Source organism: Artibeus jamaicensis, unplaced genomic scaffold (genome assembly GCF_021234435.1).
Source record: "Artibeus jamaicensis isolate MK-2021 breed Jamaican fruit bat unplaced genomic scaffold, CSHL_Jam_final scaffold_2172, whole genome shotgun sequence".
NCBI classification, from domain to species: Eukaryota; Metazoa; Chordata; class Mammalia; order Chiroptera; family Phyllostomidae; genus Artibeus; species Artibeus jamaicensis.
In genome coordinates, this window is record NW_026522031.1 from 117,588 (window position 1) to 138,972 (window position 21,385).

General features: G+C 41.4%; 1 protein-coding gene and 1 long non-coding RNA gene across 2 annotated transcripts in view; one reads left to right on the forward strand and one right to left on the reverse strand.

Moving 5' to 3' along the window:
- Window positions 1-1,022: 1,022 nt before the first annotated feature.
- On the reverse strand, window positions 1,023-21,301 carry LOC128626085 (uncharacterized). Its single transcript, XR_008389977.1, has 3 exons — window positions 21,153-21,301; window positions 14,387-14,561; window positions 1,023-1,230 (listed from the first exon to the last, which is right to left on the reverse strand). It is a non-coding gene; the product is annotated as an uncharacterized LOC128626085 (long non-coding RNA).
- The window catches only part of AKR1D1 (aldo-keto reductase family 1 member D1), a 44,818-nt gene continuing 43,849 nt past the window's right edge, over window positions 20,417-21,385 (forward strand). The window contains exon 1 of the mRNA XM_037159264.2: window positions 20,417-20,679. The gene's annotated coding sequence lies outside the window, so the exon portion shown is untranslated. The remainder of the gene's footprint in view (window positions 20,680-21,385) is intronic.

Here is a 21,385-nt window from a genome sequence, read left to right on the forward strand (position 1 = left end):
GCTGCTAAGGAAGGTCACATGACTATGGAGTGAGGACACCTGAGTGCACCGTGCAAGTGCGAGAGAGAGAGAGAGAGAGAGAGAGAGAGAGAGAGAGAGAGAGAGAGGGAGGGGAGGGGAGGGGGGGGGAGGGGAGGGGAGGGGGGGGGAGGGGAGGGGAGGGGAGGGGAGGGGAGGGGAGGGGAGGGGGAGAGAGTGTCTCTTTGTTCCCCTGGGATTATAAACAGGTGCTTTTAAATAAATGACCAATCAGCCCTGGCTGGTGTGGCTCAGTAGATTAAGGGCAGGCCTGCAAACTACAGGGTTGCCAGTTCAATTCCCAGTCAGGGCACATGCCTGGGTTGTGGGCCAGATCCCCAGTCAGGGGTGCTCAAGAGGCAACTGCACACTGATAATTCTCTCCCTCTCTTTAAAAAAAAGAAAGAAAGAAAATGACCAATCAACTTCCCAATTTTCACAGGCTTTGGATGGCCCCACACCCTAGTTAGACTGACAGGCTCCTCTGGTCCAGCATCTCCCCTCTCCCCTGAACCCCAAGAATCCAGTACCAGAGAGGGGAGGGAGGAGTGTTAATGGCCTTGGTGGAACAATGCTGTGGTCCCCAGGGGAACGAAGCCCCAGTTTCCTGGCGGAACAAACAGGCTTATGCTCCCCAGTTTATTAAGCTAATTCCCTTTGCTTCCCTTTCCTTATCGATAGTTAAATATCAACAGTAATGGCATGTAGGGCTGAGGAAGGAATAGAAGCCTCAGGGATGTATTTGCTACAATTGCCTCAGACCCATGCAGGGCCCTCACCGTAGCATACAGTGTCTGTCTGCTGTGTCACAGGAGGGTGGTGGAGGCCAGTGATTACTTACAGGAGGATGGAAGACACAATATGAAAGTAATACTGAGCCCAGGGTCAGCTGCCTGCCACTCAAAAGCCGATACCCAAGAGGCAGCACCTGGTGGAAGCAAAGCAGGTTTATTCGAGAGCCGGCTTGAGAAGGTGGGGGACTCTCGTCAAAGAGACCATCTTAACATCTCGGTGCTGGCGGAGGTTTCTGTGAGCAGGGACGGGGAAGACAAGCTGAAGGAAGCTGGACGGGGTTGTGGGCTCTCGTTGAGGGTGCTCTGTGTGAGCAAGCACAGTCCGCTCTGATGACCATAGCTGGTCAAGCAAGTGTCTGGTTTTCCTCGATAGTCTGGTTTTCCTGGAAGGTGAGCAAATCTCCTGGAGCTGAGACGCCTGAAAACGACAGTCGGCTTCCTTTGAGGTTAGCTCTTAGAATCCTTTAAGATACAGGCTGTTTATCAGTAGCTACATATGAGCTTGTAAGTCATCATCTAAGAAACAACGTTAAAAGAGTAGCGGGCTGGGTTACAAAACCAAACGTCTGAACTACAAAGAACAGGACCCTAAGGGGCGGCCCGAATTTTGTTTCCTTTTACAACATTGCCACTGTGTGGCTGCAGCAGACCATTGCAGCTAGCACGCCCCAAGTGATAGGGTGGAAGAGCTGAGTAGCCCTTAAACAGAACCAATTCTCCTGTTCTATTCAGATTAGAACTGCTTCTATCCAACTTCCAATTCCCAGGTGAAGATAAGGAAAACTCCCATCAACCCTAAAAGTGCCTTTGTGCTACTTTCTAGTCAGTACTGCTCCATAATCGCTTTTCCAACTTCCATTAGACTTGCTTGTTGTTGACCACGAAATAAACTGACTCCTACAGTACCTGCCCTTTGAGTCTGGTTCACGGCGTCGGCGAGGTTCACCCGCGGTGTTGCATGTACAGTCATTTCTTATTATTCGCAGCAGATGTGTTCTGTAACGTGTCTCCCAACGTCAAATTAGCTAATACCGAACCACTGCTCCTAACGGAAATGCAGGGGTAGGTTCCTGGGCTTCTAGTCTCAACAACTTCATCACCTGATGAACACTTGTAAACCAACGAGGATGTCGATATATAGAAGATGTGTGTCACCTGATGAATGCATATAAACAAGCAAAGGAGAAGCAAATGCTTTGTTTTACATGTGTTGTGTATGTGTGGGGGGTTTAGTTTCTAGAAGAATGGGATTATATTAACGACTTCTCTTTTCTTTTCTTGCTTAACAATGCCACAGGGAATCCCTCCAAGTCATCTGGTACAGCTTTCATTTATCTGTTTTAATAACGACATAATGTTCCATATACTAAATGCATCCACTTCTGTAGAATTTAGAGACTTGTTCTTATTTCCAGTCTCTTAACTGGAAGTTAAGTGGGGTTTGTGGGGTTTGTGTTAATAGCACTGATATTTATTATATGGGTTTTTGTGCGGTTTGTGTTAATAGCACTGGTATTTATTATAAGTAGCACACCTTATATTTCCTTACATCTGTTTTCTTGTACATGTATGTTTTTACAGTTTATCTATGAAACATGTTCCCAAGAAAAGAGTATTTCCCAGTACATGTATTTTAAATTTTTATAGATTTTATCAGCTTACATTCCAAAAAAGCTCTATTTTCATTTCTACCGTCAATGCCAGGACTTCTGCTTCTGGTCAAGATGGTGTAATAGGGACTTTATTTAACCTCCTTCCTGAAACAGTCTAACAAACCAGATAAAATACACAAAAACAGTTTTTTTTAAGGAATTCTTTTCCTTTTAAAGATTTTATTTATTTATTTTTAGAGAGAGGGGAAGGGAGGGAGAAAGAGAGGGAGAGAAACATCAGTGTGTGGTTGCCTCTCACGCGCCCCCTACTGGGGACCTGGCCCAAAACCCAGGCATGTGTCCTGACTGGGAATGGAGCCAGCAACCCTTTGGTAGAATTATTTAAAAAGTATATGAAATACTGTATTTCTCTCTTGAATAAAGAATGATTTCTTGACTTACATTAATCACCTGCATTCTTCAGTAAAGAAGAATTATCTCTCACCAAGTGGAGATGAACTGTTGTTCCTGGCAAAACACAGTATGAAAGTTTGATTATTTTTCTTTAACTTTTAATCTTTAGAATCGGACTATGTATAATCATTGCTTGCATTGGTGGCCTATAAACCCTTTTATTTCCTTCTGTTCTATTTTTAAATAATTTCAGACTCATGAGTTTATATTATTCAGAGTTTTTATAATCACTATTCTTTTCGATAATTAAATTGTGCCAAATTTTACCAGTGGGAATTCCAGCAACCTGGCTTGTGTTCTTTCAATGTCACTCCAGGAGTCTTTGAGTTCTTCCTTCCCTTTGGCACATCCAGAAATGACAAGACCACCTTGACCTTTCCCAGCCCGTCTGTTCAGCCACACTTCTCAGGAGACTTAAGTCTCTAAGAAAGGTATTTAGAAACCTAGATCTGAGCTACAATAGAACTCACTAATAGGATGCCATTGCTTTTAGTTCCTTTCAGTATGCTGAAAATATATATGTGTGTGTGTGTATACACACACAGACACAGCACAATTTTTATTTTTCTAATTTAATCTTTATTGTATGTTTTTCCATGACTATTCAGTCCCCTTATACCCCCCTCCTCCCACAATCAACACACTGGTGTCCATATATATATTTTAATTTGAGTTTATAGTGATATAGCCAATCAGGTAAAAGACCTATACTCAAAAAAATTTAAGATACTGAAGAAAGAAACTGAGGAAGACACAAATAAGTGAAAGCATACAGTGTGTTTATGGAGAGGAAAAATTAACATCGTTAAAATATCCTTAGTACCCAAAGGAAGCTACAGACTCAAAACAATTTCTATTAAAATACTGCATATCACACAGATATAGAACAAATATTCCAAAAAATATTGGAAGCCACATATTTGTGGCTTTGTGGCTTTATGAAGCACAAAGACTCTGAATAGCCTCAGCAACCTGGAGATAGAAAAACAAAGTTGGAGGAATCACGCTATTTGATGTCAAACTCTACCACAAGGCCAGAGTAATCAAAACAGCATGGTATTGGCACAAGAAGAGGGACATAGATCAATGGAACGGAATAGAGAGCACAGAAATAAACCCATGCCTTTATGGTCAATTAATATTTGACAAAGAAGGCAAGAACATACAAGGGGGTAAAGACAGTCTCTTCAATAAATGGTGTTGGGAAAACTGGTCATATACACACAAAAAAGTGAATCTAGACCACCAACTTACACCACAGACAAAATAAACTCAAAATGGATTAAACACTACATAAAAATCATGAAACCATAAAAATCCTGGATGAAAACATAAGCAGTAAAATTTCTCATAGCAATATTTTTTGCCAATATATGAGTATCTCCTTGGGCAAGGGAAATGAAAGGAAAAATAAACAAATGGAACTACATCAAACTAAAATCTTTTTCACAACAAAGGAAATCATCAAGAAAATGAAAAGGGAACCCACAGAATGAGAGAACGTATTTGCCAATGTACATCTGATAAGGGGTGAATTTCCAAAATATAATCATATTTAAAGAACTTACACAACTCAACACCAAGAAGACAAACAACCCAATTTTTAAAAAAATGGGTTAAGGACCTGAATAGATATTTCACCAAAGAGAATGTATAGATGGCCAAGAGACATATGAAAAGATGCTCAATGTCGCTAATCATAAGAGAGATGCAAATTAAACCACAATGAGATATCACCTCACACCTGTCAGAATGGCCACCATCAATAAATCAACACACAAGTGCTGGGGAGGATGTGGAGAAAAGGGAACATTTGTGCACTGTTGGTGGGAATGCAGACTGGGGCAGCCTCTGTGGGAAACAGCGTGGAGTGTCCTCAAAATATTAAAAATGGAACTGCCTTTCAACTTAGCAGTCTTACTTATGGGAATATATCTGAAGAAACCTGAAACACTAATCACTAATTTGAAAGAATATATGCACTCCTATGTTAATTGCAGCATTATTTACAATCGCCAAGATCTGGAAGCAGCCTAAGTGCCCATCAGTAGATGAGTGAATAAAAAAGCTGTGGTACATTTACACAGTGGAATACTATTTGGCCAATAGAAAAGAGGAGAGGAGAGGGGAGGGAGGGGGAGAGGAGAGGAAAGAAAAGAGGAAAAGGAAACCTTACCGTTTGCAACGGCGTGGATGGACCTGGAGATTATTATTGTAGGTGAAATAAGCCAGTCAGAGAAAGACAAATGCCATTTGATCTCACTTACATGTGGAATCTAATGAACAAAATAAACTGATGAATAAAATAGAAACAGAGGCATGGATGCACGGAACAGAGTGGTAGCTATCAGACGGGACGGGGGCTGGGGCTGGATGAAAGAAGGTGAAAGACTACCAGTAAACAAAGTTGTAGAAAAGAAATGTATTGCTTCCCTCCTCCCACCCCCAATGATGACTTTTGCCATGCTTGGTCCATGCACCTACCACCTCCATCTCGGCGACCTGTGTGCCTGATTGCCGGGCGTGGCTCACAGATCCTGGCTTTCCCCTGAAACCAGTTCAGGAGGCAGGAGCCAGGGGTGGTGACTAACACCAAAATGAAACAGTTCACCGCCGGCTATAATGTCAAATTCTATATGTATAGCAAGGCCTGTGTGAACAGGGATGATGCCCACGCCCTGTGGAAGTGGAGCAAAGTCCAGCCCGAGGGATGGGGCCTCCTGGGAAATGGAACTTCAAATAGAACTTCACCGAGTTCCTCACTGACAAGGACAGTGGTGTGGTGAAGCAGTGCCATCTCCCGGAAGAGCCCTCGACCATGGAGGAGGACCTGACTGCTGCCCGCAGCTCCACCAGTGTGAACCACTCCCTGCCAGTCCAAGTTCACTGCCAAGTTCACCTGGAACCTGTGACAGTCTGTGTAGAACCCAGCCCTCTGCTGGGACAGACCCGGGAATCCGTGTGCACCCCTGCGGAGGAAGTCCTCTCTGCCCAGCCTGGCTCTCAGCTTGGCACCCCCACCCCTGGCTGCCTTGTGGGAATAAAACACACAAACTGGGGGGAAAGCTACAATAATGACAGTGTGGTATTGGCAAAAGAATAGACAAGCAGAGCAGTGGAGGAGAAGAGAGGAACCAGAAATAGATCCACGTGAGTATCATCAACTGATCTTCCACAGAGGAACAAAGGCAATTCAGTAGAGAAAGGAGAGGTTTTCAAAAATGAGGCAGGCACAGCTGGACAGCTACATGTAAAAAAATAATCTAAACTTGAATCTTACACCTTTCACAAAAAGTAACTCAAAATGAACCATAGATCTAAATTTAAAATGTAAAACTGTGCAATTTCTAGATTATGACATAGGGGGAAATCTAAGGGACATTGGGTTTGGCAATTAGCTCTTTCATACAGTACCAGCAACATGAGAAGAAAAACAATGATGCGTGAGACTTCACAAAAGATACTGTTAAAGGAAAGGAAACACAAGCACAGACTGGTAAAAAATATATATTTGCAAAACATGTCTGACAAAGAACTGGTATCCAATACAAAGAACTCTTAAACTCAGCAATAAGAAAACGAACCTCCCGATTATAAAATGGGCAAAACATTGAACAGACACCTCACCAAAGAAGGTGCACAGAATGGTAAATATGTAAACAAGAAGATGCTCGACTCTGCACATCATTAAGAAATTTCAAATTGAAACAAGGAGATGCCGTGACACGTGTTAGAACAGCTGAAACGCACAAAGCTGACACACCGACACTAGCGAGGATGTGGAGTGACAGGAACTCCTCCTATGTCACTGCGAGTGGGCACACGAAAAGACGCAGCTGCAGTGGGTGACGGCTTGATAATTTCCTGCAAAAGTACATGCTCTTACCCTAAAATCCAGTAATCCTGCTTCTTGGAATTGAACCAGATGAGTTGGAAACTTACAACCTCATAGAAACCTGCCCGTGAAATGTTTATGACAGCCTTATTTATGCATAATTACCAAAGCTTAGAAGCAAACACGATGTTCTTCAGTAACTTAATGAATAAACAAACTGTGGTGTCCACACAAGGAGATGCCGTCCAGTGACAGGAGGAAACGACCCACCAAGCCACAAAACGATATGCATATCGCTAAGTGAAGGAAATCAGTTTGAAAGCCTACATTGTGTATGTGTTCAACCAGATGAAATTTTGGAAATGGCAAAATTATATCAACAGTAAAAAGATTAGTGAAAGATCAGTGGTTGCCAAAAGTTTACAGGGAAGGAGGGAGGGAGGAATAGTTGGACCACAGGGAGTTTTTAGGGCAGTGGAACTAATCTGTATGATATTGCAATGATGGATACACATCATCATGCATTTGCCAAAACCCATAGACTGTACAACTCAAAAGAGGAAACCCTAATTCGAACTGTGGACTTTAGTCAATAATAATATATCTCTATTGGCTCACCAATGGTAACAAAGGCACTGGGAAAACTGGGGGGAAGCTTCAGGGAGTATGTGGAAACTCTTTTTACTATCTGCTCATTTTTCTGTAAATATAAAAAAAAGAAATCTATTAATTGAAAAAAACTGTCACCTCACCCCTTACATTGTACATTTCAAAGTAAAAAATGTTACTAATTCACATGATAATGGATTCATATTAATTCTAAATATTTTGTCTGATCTTATAAACTAACCATACATGATAAAAATCAAAGGCAGAGTTAATTCAGGTTTATTGTGACTATTTATCCTTTCTTAAGTTATTATTAATAAAGCCCATTCTTACAAACCATGACACAAGAATAAAAATCCTTTGGTTTCCACATCACAGAAGCCAGCAGTGAAAAAAAATTGCCAAATATCAAAAATATGTGAGTAATAGAGTGTGAAACTGATGAAAGAACTGACAAATTGATCAATAGACTAAAACGGAGAGCCCAGAAATAAGCTGCACAAACACACAAAACTGATTTTGGGCAAAGGAGCAAAGGTAATGGCGTAACAAAAGTCTTTTCGACAAATACTACTGAAACAACTACCCACCACAGGCAGGAGTTGCAAGGGCAAAGGGACAGCCAAAACAATCTCGGAAAAGAACAAATTAGGAAGACTCATATTTATAGATATCAAAACTTACTGGGAGGCAAAGTAGCCAGGAGAGTTTGGTATTAGTGTCATAATAGATATGAAGATGAATGGAATGGGATTGAGTGTCCCCAAAATAAATTCATGAATCTGGTATAGTCCACTGATTTTCAACAAGGGTGCCAAACCATGAAATGAGGGGAAATAGTCTTTTTTAACAAATGATGCAATTAGGACATTCAAACTGTGTTACCATTAGTATTGCAATATCTTCACAAAGTTTGTTTCACTCAGAGTTATTGGCTTCCTTATCCAGAGGCCACGCCATCCATGTAAACCGAATTTCAGCAACGTTTCTTCGGCCTCTATAATATTATAGAAGCCATGCGAGTCACTGAGAGTTTTTCAGACCATGTCCCTCACCTCCAAGAGCTCATGGTCTTGGGCACAGAGACACATCAATGGGTCATCCTATTAGAATGGGTCTTAGGCAGTAATGCATTCCTTTCCTTTACAATACTGCAATACTCAACAGATTTTATGGAAAGAACTTTCAAAAGTGCATTGATTCCTCTTGGCCTCAGAGGTCTGGAATCAGCTCAGATGTACCCCAGATCAATGTCATGTTTACTTGATCAACATAACGTAAAGATAACAAGAATGACCATGCAGCCCTTCCCCAGCCTGGACATGGAGGTCAGCAACCACTGGGAGAGGAAAGAGAGAAACTTCAATAACTCAGTTGTCGCTGGGAAAGCCAGGAAAGGGGAAGCAGGGTGGGAAGAAGGAAGGAAGGAGAAAAGGGAGGAGTGGGGGAAGGACAGACATAAGCTTCCCCAAATGAACCATTCAGGTAAACCTAAATAATCATTGACTAAACCCTGGCTGGTGTAGCTCAGTGGATTGAGCGAGGGCCTGCGAAACCAGAGGATGGATGTTCGATTCCCAGTCAGGGCACATGCCTGGGTTGCAGGCCAGTTCCCAGCAGGGGACTCACGAGAGACAACCATACATTGATATTTCTCTCCTTCTCTCCTTCCCTTCCCCTCTATAGAAATAAATTTTTAAAATCTTAAAAAAAAAAGCATTGACTGAAAATAAAACAACCATAGTAATGTGCGGCTGGTGAAATGCATATAAAATACAGTTCCTGATAACAATGCTATAAAAATCAGGAGAGTGGTAAATGGAGTTAAAGTGAAACCTCGGAGGAAAGGTTATAAAAGTACAATTAACACCTTTTAAATCCACTCTGCTGGGGTATAATATACATGCAATAAACGGTACCCCTTTTAAGAGTACAGTTAGAGAGTATTTGTCAAAATACATACCGCCGTCACCATTGGGTACAGGAGACATTGCCATCATCTGAAATAATCCCTTGGTCCCCCTTCCCAGGGAATCCCAACCTTCCATCCCAGACCCCGGGCGATCACTGGTCAGCTTCCTATCACCGTACAGACAGTGTTTGTCCTCATTGAGATGGACACTTTGATGCTTCTTCCAGAATATGCAGATTTATGTAATGCCACATAACCATGCTTCTAACTAAAGATCACATTTCTTGGCAACAGGATTATAGCAAGAGAGGCTGATGTGCACACAAGTCATGGTTTAACCATCAACCAGAAACCACCGGCTTAATAAAACTGTGGAATGGTTTGCAGAACACTCAACCAATGGGCCCAGAAAAATAGTGGGTTTTTTCAAGATTCTCCTTAGCGTTTCACAAATAATTTAGTAAGTGAATGCTTTGCGCACATATAATTTCATATTTTTAATGATAGATCTATGGATAGATTCCTGCTGGATCAATGAGTAAATGCATATGTGATTTCACAAGCTATTTATTGCCCAATTTCCCACCACTGGGGTGTCCTGTCTTGCCTTCCATTGTCAAAGCGTGAGAAGGCCCACTCTCCCTCGGGCTCTGCACCTGGGCAGACTGTTTTCCAATCTGATATGAAAAAAAAAATAATGTCTTAGCTATTGAATATGGATGACACTGTACATAATGGATTGCATCATATGTAATGCAAAATGTATTCTAAACCTTCTAATTTTGCCCATTTTGGTGTTGTCAACTAAAAAAGTTCCTGATTTGTTTCTGACCAAATATATTTCCTATAATTTTACATTTCACATCCATCTCCTTAAAATGTCTCTTACACACAGCCTTCGGATTCACGTAACAGCGAGGAGGGCTGGACCTTGGATATGCGTGATTCATGGAGCACAGACACTATCAGGACACTCTCGGTCACTTGTCTGTGCTTTTCTCTGCTCTTCAGTGACATTCTCTCATGTCATAGCCCTCCTAGTGTCAGGAACCACACTGCTTGCTTCATCATGTACACATCAACTTGAGCTTTTTAAATTTAACAGATGCCCTGATTGACCCAACCTACTTTACAGCCCTACCTTCTGGACCAATGGACACTGGGCAGGAAGCAGAGAAGACCCTACGATTTGCAGCCTCTAAAATATGGCCTGCAGAAGATGATGGAAGTGCCAGGCAGGCAAAACAATAGATGCCCACCAGAACTGATTTGCTCTGCAATACCGCCAAGTGTTTTTTTTTAATTTATTATGGCTTCTTAGGCTTTGCTGTAGAGGTGGTCTTTACAAGGTTAGTTGAGCTTACAACAGGGTGACAAGCAGACAAGTAAACAGGAAAGTCTTGGGCACTCTTGGGACTGATTCAGTGGCTCCTTTTGGTGATCGGGATATACCACATCGTCCCCTGGGGCTCCTCAGGCCCTGAGATATAATTCTCTTCACTGAATCAGGATAAACCCATGAGCCTGACATAACCATCAAGAGCGAATGTTTCCGCACACTGGGGGCTCGTACTTGGCAGGGCATAAATGGAAACTTCCAGCATTCGTAAAGAAGAATAGAACACATCTCACTGGTGCAAAATGGGGAACAGAGCACATGGTATTTTTTTTCCCACAGTGTAAAATTGAAAATCATAAGAATTGATAGGCAAAGAAAGGTCTTTATGGGATATTCTTAGAGATAGCAAAAGTTTCCAAAAACTATGTACACTACATAGTTTCCAGGAAAAGAAATATTTTACATATTTCTAGTTGAAAAATTCATCTGCAAATGAAACACTGTTACTTCATTCTTTCTGTAGTATTAAGAGTATGTATAAATATCTCTTGAATCATGTTATAAATTATGTTTCTTTTTGAGGTAAATTATATAAAATATGTGTTCACTTAAAAAATAAATAGTGAGACAATGCTCGGTTTCCTGTCCTTCAGTTTTCTGTATGTCCAGAAACTGTCTGAATTATTTACTTTGGAAGAATTGGTTACTTTGTTAAATATAAATATGAATGTAAATTGTTGACCATCTTATGTCCAATAGATACAGAAAAATACAAACACAAGGACAGCATAATAAATAGGATTTGTCTATTTTTCAAAGAAATTGTTGCTGATGAAGATTATAAATTCACTATGGGAAATATCATTTTATTTAATATGCTTACAAATTAATTATATATTAAGACTAAAATAAAAATCTTTATGTTTATCACCTATTTGTATATCCGTATATCTCTCTGTGTCTTAATACTTACATATACGGGAGTATTGGTAAATCCTTCATTACAAATTATTACATAAATAGGGAACCAAAGGAGAAAATTACAGGTTGAGTCCTCTTTCTGCAAAATGAGTCAGTTATTCTGTGTCATTGAGGTTCTTTTTTTTATTGTCACAATATCCTCCTAGCTCTCATTACTTCTGGCATACACTTAAATCATTCTAACAAAAAGTTCCATATTGCTTAAAAGAGTTAAAAGCTTCTGTTGATTATTGTTTCTGTTTGTGATGTGCTTTTAAAATATTGCCTGGGTGGGAGGATGGAGACGGAGAGAGACTGAGTGGGGCAGAGGGCAAACGATGCAGTGTGTAGATGATGTCTTCTTGAGTGGTACACTTGAAACACGTATGGTTTGGCGAACCACTGTCACCCAATAAATTCAATAAAAAAGTAAAATGAAAAAATGTTAGCTAAAACAAAAAATTTAATAAATAAAACATTCCTGGAAAAAAAATAAAACCGTTTTTATAACTGGTACTTATCTCTGGAGGCTTACATCTTATGTTTATGACTTTTTTTCCCCAAAAGACTTTTGATTTTATTTTCCCCAAATTCAGAAAAATAGAACAATCTGGACAACAGAGTTGATTCACAGATGGGATGGTATAACTCCATTGCTGGGTCTCCTGGATGACATAATTGACTCTTGGCTAAGACAGGAGCAGTTTTGCCCTGACTGGTGTGGCTCAGTGGATTGAGTGCCAGCCTGTGAACCAAAGGGTTGCAGGTTCAATTCCCAGTCAGGATATGTGCCTGGGTTGTGGGCCAGGTCCCGGGTAGGGGGTGTCTGAGAGGCAACCACACACTGATGTTTTTCTCCCTCTCTTTCTCCCTCCCTTCCCTTCTCTAAAAACAAATAAATATATATATTTTTTAAAGGAGCTGTTTTATGCCAGTTGGTTAAAAGGTAAAACTCCCCTAGCAACCCTCCCCACGCCAAAGCCAGCTTTTTTTAACTGATTGATGGTGTGCTACTGACCAAACCAGTTCAGTTAGCTGGGCTTGACTACGTGACCAAAGAATCATGAAAATCTATGTTGTGAACATCATGTTTGTGTTCTAGCCTAAGCTAAGATATCGCACACCGATCTTGGTGGTTCAACCAGGACGCCTGGCATGTTCTGTGTGTAAATACGGCCCTGAGGAGCGTGAGCCGGGGAGGTCGTCTCTCCAACCGGTTACGCTTGCCCACACTGCCTTGCACGCTCTATCCTTCACCTCCAAATCAAAGCGTTTCCCGACCATACAGGATACAGAGTTTCAAGAGTCCTTTTGCAACCAGATGAAGGTCTGGCTGCCTGCTGCTTCGAAAACCAGTACTCAGGAGGCAGGTACCAAGGTAAAGAAAAGTATTTTCTTTCAGGTGCTGGCACGCCGGAAGATGGGGGTCTTTCATCTGAAAGTCCATCTGAGCGTCTCAGGCATCCTGGCTGGTTTATACAGGGGAGCCAGGGGACAAGGGGGCCTGAGTTATTTCTGGCGATGTGCAGGTGCTCAGTTCTGCTCTTAGGTTTCAGTGTTATCTCCTGCGTGCCTCCTCATGGAGGTTCATCTCTCCATCTGCCGTTCCACAGCTGATCTGTGGAAAAGGGACGTGCCTGTAGCGTTTCTGCCGGCTCACAGAGGAGCCCTGACGCTTATCCAGTTTCTTGGGGTCAGGGTCGTTCCTTGGTGAAGCAGGAGCTGCACCTACTGATGTCTATAAATACTTATAAGGAAACTTTTAATGCATGAATCTTCTATGAGTTTGTTTGTACAGCCTTTTCTGAATTATCACCTGATTAGTATATCATGTTTACCTCAATCATTGAATCACTAGAAAGACCACTAAGTACCACTAAGATTTATTTTTTAAATAAGTAAAAATAACCCTGGCTGGTGAAGCTCTGTGGATTGGGTGCGGGCTGCAAACCAGGCAGTTGCCAGTTCGATTCCCAGTCAGGGCACATGCCTGGATTGCAGGCCAGGTCCCCAGTAGGGGATGTGCAAGAGGCTACCATACATTGATATTTCCCTCCCTCTCTTTCTCCTTCCCTCCCCCTCTCTTCAAAAATAAATAAATAAAACCCTTTAAAAATAAAATAAGTAAAAATAATGTTTGCTTGGCATTCTCCAAAGTTTCATTAATTTGGAGCAATTGTACAAACTCTTTCATTCACCAAACTTAGACAAAAAGGGTGGGGGAGCTAGATAAGTAAAAAAGAAAGTTTGTCTTCTTGGGTAAAATATATGAACATAAATACATATAAATAATTGTGTGCTTTTCAGGTTAAAAGAAACACACCCATGTTTAAATAGAAGACTGGTGAAATTACTATGTTAAAAGATTTTTTTTTTTTGCTTCAGGAGTTTAGATTTAAATATTCTCGTCAATTGGAAACAATTATAGTGCATTTTATGAGATGAATGAAATGCCCTGGAGATAGGATATTGCCATAATGGCTTCTCCTTCACACATCACTATTGGCAGCTGTGACATTTTGAACCCAACAACGCTCCTCCTCTACCTTGATTATTTGACCTGTGTAAGCAAATGGTCTGTGCCTTGTCCACACTTTTAAATATTCTTGTCATATACCATGGGCTCAACTGGGCTGCACTGACCAAATGCTTATCTCCAGAACTGCATTGGGCATAACTGACCTTGACATCACTACGGAACCTATTCAGTTCTGTAACCATGAGTTGTTTGGGGGCATATGGAACAGCAATGTTTAGCATTAGTAATTCGGTTGATAACTTGCACCTGATGTGTGGAGGGTTGAGAGTTTAGGTGGATTGTGTAGCTGGAATATGCTTGGGTGACAAGCTCACCTTGAACAAGTTTGGGCTTCCTGGTCCCGAGGTGCTTCATACATATGGCCTAAAGGCAAAGAATATTCTAGAATATTGTAAGCACTCCACAAGTGGTAGAAGGGTAAGAATTCTTCACACCTGATTCCTCCCAATACACTTCCTTCTCCTGACATTGCCGTCTTATACTTGTCACCTGTAACATGTAAATTGAGTTCTGTGACTACTTTCAGTCATCAAACACTGAATCAAACATAGGAACACACCTTTTGAAAACCTCAATTTCATTGTGTCATTAACAGCTAATACTTAAACACAAAAACTAAAGCTTGTCAAGCAGTTATGCTTCTGCAGATTCACATTCCCTCCTGGCATATGAGCCTCTTCCAAAGGAAAAATCCCTTCAGATAATAGTTATCTGGGCCAGCCTGCCATAAATAGCACAAAATAAAAGAGCACATGTTGGTTGAACCAGTATTTTCTAGTAAGCTTTGATCACTCTTGGCTTATTTTTAGGGCAGATAAGGCTTTTTTTGTCAGACTTAGAAAAAGTTTACCTTTTACTAGAAAACTTTTATTGTCCTTATCATTAATCTTCAGAAAAATGTAGAGCAAACAAATTCTAAAACTAAAAATAATCAAAGTTCTCAGAGACTAGAATTTCCACATCCTAAGCCGTTCCCATTTGCTTTAATATCAGTGCTCCCTTTTATCAGCCAATAACAGACCACCCTGTGCATTTAGCAACTTCCCCCCTAGTCCTAGTCTCTTCCCTCTCTGCATCCTGAGATGAGGAAAATGCAAGTTATCTTGCAATATACAGGTACAAGCATGGTTTTCAACTTAATGATATGTAGTTTTATTAATGACCTGAAATCTAGAGGTCAGACTCTAAACACAATTCAAAAAAATTGAACATTATCAAAGTTAATTTTTTTGCTCCATGAAAGACATAGTGAAGAGAGTGAAAAAGCAAGCAACAGATAGAAAAACATTACAAACCATGTATCTAGTAAAGAACATGTACCAAAATGTACCAAGTATCGAAAATGTACCAAGAAATCTCAAAACTCAACACTAAGACAAACAACTGAATTGAAAAAATAGGCAAACTCCAAGAACAGGCACTTCACCAGGAAAAGATATAGGTGTCAAATAAATAGATGAAAAAAACGTTTAATGTCATTATTCACATGGGAAATGCAAATAAAAATAACCATGGGACACCATGACAAATCTGCAAGAATGACACAGTAAAAAAGTATAGACAACATGCCCTGGCTGGTGTGGCTCAGTGGATTGAGTGTGAATCGAAGGGTCACCAGTTGGATTCCCAGTCAGGGCATATGCCTGGATTGTGGACCAGGTCCCCAGCAGGGGGCGTGCAAAAGGCAACCACACATTGATATTTCTCATTCTTTCTCCTTCCCTCCCCCTCTCTCAAAGAGTAAATCGATAAAATCTTAAAAAAAAAACAGGGAGTGACTTCCAGGGTGTAAGGGGTGGTGGAGAGTGTGATTACAAAGAAATGGTATGAAGGCGTTCTGTGAGTAATAGAATGTTTCAGTATCCCAAGTGTGATGGTAGTCACACACATCCATACCTGTGCTCACATTCATAGAGCTAAAAAGTCAATAATAAAGAAACATTCTAGCCAACGTCTTAGCAGACAAAGGTGGACAGAGTGTTGGTTGGGTAGATTTACAAACGATGTTGAGGACTGCTACTGCCCATGATCCACACTGCCCCAACCTAGTGGGAATCACTGTGTCCACTGGCTGATTGTCTACAGGTCAGCAAGCATGAATTTCCTAGAGACAGGGCAAGTCGATTACAGACAAACCCCAGGACATTTTCTTCATGTTGACTGCTGTTACCTTTACATACAGCACAGTCCTTTAGAGCAGGAATTTTTAACTGGTATGTTGCAAGAATTTTTTATAATTTAGTCATTTTTTTAATTATTCGAATACAGTTGACATACATTACTATATTAGTTTCAGGTGTATACCCCAGTGATCACACATTAATAACTCAGTAAGCGATCATTCTGATAAGTCTTGCACACATCTGACACCATATAGAGTTATTTAACTATTATTGACTATGTTCCATATGCTGTACTTTACATCCCCATAACTATTCTGTAACCACCAATTCATACCTCTTAATCCCTTTATCATGTTCACTCATCCTCCAATGCTCTTACCTACCTGGCAACTGTCAAAATGTCCTCTGTATCTATGAGTCTGTTTCTGTTTTGTTTGTTCATTTATTTTGTTTATTTTAGATTCAGTCATTGATAGATTCGCATTTATTGTGATTTTATTGGTCACTTTTTATCCTTTTTCTTCTCCTCCTCCTTCTTCCACTTCTTCAGGAAGGCCCCTTAACATGTTATATAATATTGGTTTGGTGGTGATGAACTCCTTTAGTTTTTTTCTTTTTAATGTGAAACCTTTATGTGTCCTTGGACACTAAATGATAGCTCTTCTGGATGGAGTAATCTTGGTTGTAGGTCATTGCATTTCATCACTTGGAATATTTCTTGCCAGTCCCTTCTGGCCTGCAAAGTTTCTGTTGAGAAATCAGCTGAGAATCTTATGGGAGCTCCCTTATAGGAAACAAACTGCTTTTCTCTTGCTGCTTTTAAGAATCTCTCTCTGTCCTTAACATGCTGGGTTCCTTTTGTTGGTTGTTTTAATTACTCTTAATCTTTATTGTACTTTTTAACATTACCTCTCACTCCCCTTACATTCCCCTCCCCTAGCAATTACCACACACATTTTGCATTTTAATTATGATGTGTCTTGGTGTAGGCCTCTTTGGATTCATCTTGTTTGGGACTGTTCGTGCTTCCTGGACTTGGGTGTCTATTTCCTTCACCAAGTTAAGGAAGTTTACTGTCATTATTTTTTCAAATAGGTTTCCAATTTCTTGCTCTTTCTCTTCTTCTAGCACCAATGATCTAAATATTTGTATGTTTGAATTTGTCCCAGAGGCTGCTTATAATATCCTCATTTTTGTTTTTGGATTATTTTCTTCTTGCTGTTCTGATTGAATGTTTTTTGCTTTCTCTTCCAAATCTCTGATAGGATCCTCTGGTTCATCTATTATACTGTTTATGCCCTATAATATATTCTCATTTCAGTTAGAATATTATTCATTTCTGACTGGTTCTTTTTATGTTTTCTATCTCTGTTTTTATGTTTCCTATCTCCTTGTTGATGTTCTCACTAGTTCATCTACTCTTCCCCTAAGTTCATTGAGCATCCTTATAACCCGTGTTTTGAACTTTGCATCTAGTCAATTGCTTGTCTCCATTTTATTTAGTTCTCCTTTTGGAGTTTTGTTCTTTCATTTGGGACGTTTCTTTATCTCTTCATTTTAGCAGCCTTCCTGTTTCTTTTTCTATATTAGCTAGAGCTGCTACATCTTTTGGGCTTAGTAAAGTGGCCTAATATAGTAGATATTCTGTAGGTCTGGTGCCACAGCCCCCCCATCACCCATGCTGGCTATTTGAGGTACACCTCACCCCTCGTGGGTTGTGTACACCCTCCTTTTATAGTTGAGTCTTGATTGCTGTTGGCACACTGATGGGAGGGATTTACCCCCAAGCTGATCATCTGCAAGGACTGGCCATGACCACTAACTTTTGACCACCATGGAGGGTCAGCTGTGGAAGGCCTAGCCACAGAGCAGGACTTACTTCAGTGTGGCTCTGGTGGCCACTGAGTCTGCCCCTGGAGATTGTTGCTTGTGGAGGTGATTGGGTAGTAGTGTTTCACTGTGATCTGAATCTGTCCACTAGATGTGCTGGCTCTGAGGCCTCTTGAAATGTACAAGCCAAGGTCACCCACTACCTGTGTTCTTCCAGGGACCACCCAGCTTAAGCTATAAGGCAATCTGCAGGTGGCTACTGTTTGTGCTGGGCTTGGAGGTGCCCAGGCAAGGCCAAAATGTGAACCAAGGATGGTTGCTACTAGTGCCAGGCCTGGGGCCTCTTAGCAAGAGGTACAGGGCACACTAAGGCCAGAGGCTACTTGTTTGAGAGATTTTAGGAAAATCTGAATCATGAGCCAAGACAGGATGGAGTCTCAAATATGGCACCTGCCTGCCAGCTCTGTGGATGGAGGGCCCATCAAAGGAACAATAGCCTCTTCCAGCACTTCTGTCTGAGAGAAAGCTACCCTCGTCCTCGTTTTCATCCTGGTGCTGAACAATTTAATTCCTTCCTCTATGTCTCTGGTGCCTTTCAAGCTGCTGCCCCAGAACTGGAGCTCAGAGGGAGTAAATCCAAGTAAGTCTACGTGTAGGCGCTTGAAAAGGAACTGCCTGGGACTCCAGCCAACCTCCACCTCTCTCAGCCTCAATCTTCACTGTGCTTTTATTTTTCAATCCTCACCCAAGGACATTTTTTCATTGCTTTTTAGAAAGAGAGGAAAGGACAAAGAGGGGAAAGGAGAAAGAGAAATATTGATGGGAAAGAGAATCTTCCATCATTTTCCTCCCATACACACTTGGACTGGAGACTGAGCCTACAGCCTAGGCATGTGCCCTGACTGGAAATTGTACCTGCAACCTTTTTGTTATGGGGCAATGCTTCCATCAACTGAGACACACTGGTCAAGGCCCCACTGATTTTTACAGTCAGAAGTTATGGTGACTTTTCTGGAACCCTGGGTAGGAGGGTCTGGTGTGGGGCTGGAGCCACTTACTCCCTGGAGGGGGACATGTGCAGCTGAGATATCCTTCCCAATTTTTCTCCACCATACCTATGGGTGTGAAACAAGCCCATTCCATGTCTCTGCCCCTCCTACCAGTCTCAGTGTGGCTTCTTCTTTAATTCCCTGCTTGTAGGACTTCCATTCAGCTGGATTGTGGGCAGTTCTGAATGATGGTTGTTCTGTGGTGTACACGTAATTCTGACATGGTTGCAGGGGGAGGTGAGTACCATGTTTACCTAGGCTGCCATCTTGACCAGAACTCTGAAAGACTTCTTTAAAAGCATGTAATGTCTGACTTTTAGTCAGAGACACTGACTTGGGTTGTGAAATTAAAAAAAAAAAAATGACAATAGCCATCACAGCAATAACTGTCTGGTGTGAATGAATCAAAATTATTCCTATTTTTGTCAGATCAGCAAAAAAATATATTTTTGGTGTGCCACAGAATTTTAGTAATTAGTTTATGGGTGCCATGAGATAAAAAGGTTGAAAATTACTGCTCTAGAGAAAGACTATAGGAAACAATTGTTAATTGTTTCCCTAAATGCTACTTCTTTTCATTTTCTTAATGATATCTGGGGTCTTCCCAGGAGGGATTAACTCTGACTCCACGTATAGAAATGGCTTCTAATTCTCTGAAGCCAGTCAAACCAGTCTTTTATTTCCTTGGACCACTATGAGGAATTTAAGTGATAATCATTCAACCAAGAGAGTCAATTGAGGCAAAAAAAAAAAAAAAAAAAAAAAAGACTCCTCTCCTGGATTATTGTTGAGCTACAGAGGAAAGTCTCCTTTCTGTTGGGTTTGAACCTAGAACAGAGCCACCTCAGGGACTGGTCACTACCTTTGATGAGACGGGGAGTGTTATCTGAGAGAGCTAGGAGGCAAAGAGAAGAACTGGAGAGCGAGGAACTGGTCCCTGGCCCTGTAACAGGGTGCAGCCGGGAGGGGAGGAGGGAGCCCAAATAGAGATTCGGAAAGGGGTCCAGAATTCAAGGTATCCAGGAAATATTAGAATGTCTTCACCCCCTTCCCCACCACAGGTGTGAGTTGGGGGAAGGGACAAATGGAGCAGGGCCATTAAGAGCTGTTTTGTATAGCAACAGCTTTGTAGTTAACCTCCGGCATGGTCATTTAACATGTCTATAACCTTTAACTGGTTGCATATATATGTTAAATAGCTGTGGCCATGCTTTGAGCCAGGGAGAAGGGAGTGACTTCCACCCAAGACTTAACTGGGTAGAAGGCAACTGGAAGGTAACTCCCCCTGGTTACAGCGCCTGCGTGAGAGCTTGGAGATAATTGGCTCCATGCCATGGGGCCACACCTGCCCAGACTCATGATGGCAGACCAGTAGAGCTAGAAGGATAGGGAGTGCTGGCAGGCGTAGCTGATTGGGAGAGGAGTCAGAAATGTGGCTGCAGAGGAAGATTGGCACAGGAATTTAAACCCAGGTGCGGCAGCCATTGAGGAGAGAACCACGCGGCTTTGGCAGAGTGGAGACATCCCCACAGCTTTGGTGAAGAGAAAATCTCGCAGCTGCTGAGAGCCTGAATCCCAGACGTTTGCTTCTTTTCCTGAGATACGGTACCTTGAATTAGGGCAGGGGGAGAAGGAAGCACTGTGGGCATCTATAGGTATCCAAAAAGACTTTGATATTTTAATGAAGACATTAGGTCACTACTTTAAGTCTACATAGCCTTAAATAAACATTTTGTTTCCTTTCCACAAATCTCTGGCATTGAGAGACGTCTTTCCTCTGGCGGTAGACAAACGAACCCATTGGGGGGTCCTTTCGGTAATAGTATATCCCACCCCCTTGATCCCCGTGTTCTGTTACAGCCCTATTGTCTTTCCTCTAGCCCAGTGTTTCCCCAGTTTAATTAGGTGATAAAAATCCCAGGCCTCTTCCCTGTCCTCTGCATCAGAATTTCCAGGGAAGTCCTGGAAAACCACTCCAGTCTCACCTGAGGCTGGCCCTAATATTGAAGTTTTCAGGAATATGAACCAGTAAATTCCCTTTATAGTTTAAGAATATTTGAGATGGACTTGTTACTTACCAACAAGAGCATTGTAACTGATAGAACCCAGCTTGATTTGTTTCCTTTTGGTTTTTTCCCCACCTTTTCTCTGAAGAAAGGTAAGCATAAACTCTCAACGAGTGAGTTATATGTCTCCGATAAAGTTCAAAAGACAATCTCAGTTAGGATTTCCAGGACAACATGGAAGAAAACAGGTTGAGAAACAGATCTGTCAATCTGTCTTCCCTCCCACTGCTCCTCCCTCTGACCCC